This window comes from Trachymyrmex cornetzi, unplaced genomic scaffold, assembly GCF_001594075.2.
Source record: "Trachymyrmex cornetzi isolate Tcor2-1 unplaced genomic scaffold, Tcor1.1 scaffold16, whole genome shotgun sequence".
In the NCBI taxonomy this organism is placed as follows: Eukaryota; Metazoa; Arthropoda; class Insecta; order Hymenoptera; family Formicidae; genus Trachymyrmex; species Trachymyrmex cornetzi.
This window is the reverse complement of record NW_017296201.1, coordinates 6,779,797-6,782,928: the sequence shown is the minus strand read 5'-3', so window position 1 is coordinate 6,782,928 and position 3,132 is coordinate 6,779,797. Positions and strand designations below refer to the sequence as shown.

Sequence of the window (3,132 nt, the reverse complement as noted above, 5' to 3'; positions counted from 1 at the left end):
CACTCTAATCGTCTTTCTACCCCCACCATTGCCATCAGCGGTCCATTCTAGATGTCGATGAGTAATATTCTTAAGGTTTCCACGGATGCTTTCTGTATAAAGATTATGTGTTTCGCGGGTTTTCTCCGTGTCCAGATCCAGTAGTAGAAGTATCAGGTTGCTCCTCACCCTGATGAAGTGGACTGTAAAGGCCGCAGCACATACTCTTGCATAACGCATAACGCATAGTGCATAAGCGAATCAACTAATCAGAATCTTTCCCTTCCTCACATTCCATGAAAAACTGGAACTATGATTGGTTGATTCTTTTATGCACTATGCATTATGCGTTATGCAAGAGTGTGTGCTTAAGGTTCACGAAACATTGGCGTTCCAAGAATGGATCTGGACACGGAGAAAACCCGCGAAACGCATAATCTTTATATTTTTGAAGTGTAACATATTTATCTCGATTTTATATAGATTCGCTAGCATTTGCCAAAATGCGCGAATGGTTCCCATAGTAGAACCGGAAATATTGAGTAATGGTGAATATGATATAGATCGGGTTTTGTAAGTTCACGAAGAGATGTCCATCCTGTTTCGTGCTCTGAATGAATATCATATGTATCTAGAGGGAATGGTTTTGAAACCAGCGATGGTACTGTCGGGTATAAAAAACGCAATAAAGTGCACGCCGCAGGTATCATTTAATTTATTTTAATAAAATATAAAACGAATTATAATCTTTCCCTAATAATATATTTTTATTGAATATATTTACTCTTAAACATTATCGCGATCGTAGATTGTTGCCGAGTATACGCTAAGAGCATTACAAAGAACAGTACCTATGGCAGTTCCAACAATTTTTTTCTGAGCGGTGGTCAAACCGATGAAGAAGCTGTATTAAATCTAAACGCCATTAGCGCATGTCATAATAAAATGCCATAGAAGCTCAGTTTCTGCTATGGACGTGTTTTGCAGGTGTCTTAAAATTTATTTAAGTTTAAATAGAATTTGTTGTATTTACATATCTATTAATTCTTTGATAGATTTCAAACTGGTAAAAACAATTCAATAAGTTCTACTTATTATTTGCTTTATTAGAACACGGCAATAAAAATTTGGAAAAACAATTCGGAAAATGTAGATAAGGCTCAAGCAATGTTTCAGAGGCTCAATTATGTTCCGAAACATCTTTGAGAAAATTACGAGTTGAAGACCAACAATATGCATTTGCTTATAAATTAAACAGGTATTTAATTTCCTCTTTTTGTAATTATACAGCACATTCATAAAATTTTACAATCGTCAGAAAAATTAACATGTTATATATATATGTATACACATATATATTATATATATATATAAAAATCTATAGGTATATATAGCTAAAAAATAATTTTACATTATTAGACATATGTAATATGAAAAATTGGAGACATTAATCCGACGAAAAAAAATCCAAAAAAATCGTATCACTTAGTTAGATAAGAACCAAAGTTGAGCCCACTTAAGCAATAAACTATCACGCGCGTGATAATACAATCTGGTGATTAAGAAAAAAAGAGACACATATGTTTAACAATATTTGTAATCATACGAATATTTCAACCTTTAACACTGCTTAAAAAATTTCATCAGTTTCGAGATAAATGTTAAGTAAGGTGCCCTTGACTGACCTCTAAAATAGCGGTTCTCAATGCAACGCTCGCATTTGTGGACTTGCCCGTCTACTGGTCGATATGTCGTCTATCCTCGGCAAACTGCTTAGTGACGATGCTGTAACATCCTCCTTTCTGGTTTCTGGATAACTCATCACCACGTGGTACGCCAGGAACGTAACAGATAAGTGCTGCGAAGTGCGAAATAGTTTAGCGGTTTCCCAGTTCAAGAAAATTGCTCAAACACTAAACTCTTTTTCGTAAAATAATATTTCTAATCGAGGATAATCATGATCTATGAAATAAATGTTATTCGGTGCTATATTCTATCAGCGACGGTTTTTGATAAATATTCAATAATAATAATAATAATGCAGCCAAAATAATAATTGAATTAAGTTTTATATTACATATTTGTCTGTATGAATTTTTCAACTTACTGTTACATTGAATTTTACAGATTTATTACGTTCATTTTTTGATTCCAGTTTAAAGTTGTATAGCGAAAGCCAATCGGTTAATTTCCGTCCTGTCTTTGACAATGTCGTAAAGTTGAGCACCCTCGTATCTAGAGTTAGAGCGCACGCGCGCCATAAACACACAATCAGACTTCGAAACTGACAACAGGCTGGCGTAGCCTTTCTCAGTCACACTCCAACCATCAGGTGGATTATAACAGGCCCTCGCGCAGCTTCCACATACGAATTTGTCCTCATTTACAATTAGGTGAGTTCACGTGTTACTTCGTTTTTACAACGGAAAAAATTGTGTATCTATGGTACATGCTCTTATATTCGTACCTCCCTAGGTATCGATCGTTTCGCATTGCCTCGAGGAATATCTGAAATTTTATACTCATTCTATCTATAACGACCTTTAACCTTGACTGACATTTCGTCGCCACTATTGTCGTACGCGACTTATCCGCTTGCTATTCAATGACAAATAACAAGTATCAATGACAAGTATTGCCTTTATATTACCATCAAAATTCTTATATTCTCTGTCATAACTTCGAAATTATTATACGCGTTTGCCACACGTGTGACACTCCCACTATACATGTATTCTATATATGTATTCTATTTTTTATATGTGTATTCTATTTTATAATATATGTATTCTATTTTTTAAAGTAGGTTTTACGTCAATTAAATATCTTCATTATCACACGAATAAACATAGATATCAGTTTTGTGTATCTATAATAATAAAATACAAGTTCATTATTCCATTCTAAGTCATTATGTCAATTTCAATGGTCGAACATATGAATATATTGTGTTAATCGTATATTAACAAATGTATAACATTTATACTCCAATAGAGAAATATTTTATTATAAAGTAAACTGAAAATAACAAAATTATCGAAAAAATATATACATAATTCGATAAAAAAAATGCATTTAATATTTTACGTATATGAAGTTATTCTTACACACACACACACACACACACACACACACACACACACACACACACAC

The 3,132-nt window shown here is 33.4% G+C and overlaps 1 protein-coding gene and 1 pseudogene across 2 annotated transcripts in view; both read left to right on the top strand.

Moving 5' to 3' along the window:
• Positions 1 to 51: 51 nt before the first annotated feature.
• Positions 52 to 1,408, top strand: LOC108758583 (fructose-bisphosphate aldolase 1, cytoplasmic-like; annotated as a pseudogene).
• An 864-nt stretch (positions 1,409 to 2,272) lies between these two features.
• Positions 2,273 to 3,132, top strand: part of Ald1 (fructose-bisphosphate aldolase) — a 12,940-nt gene continuing 12,080 nt past the window's right edge. Inside the window, exon 1 of one of the 2 annotated variants that reach the window (XM_018503923.1) lies at positions 2,273 to 2,372. The gene's annotated coding sequence lies outside the window, so the exon portion shown is untranslated. The remainder of the gene's footprint in view (positions 2,373 to 3,132) is intronic. The other variant, XM_018503925.1, reaches the window with a different exon arrangement.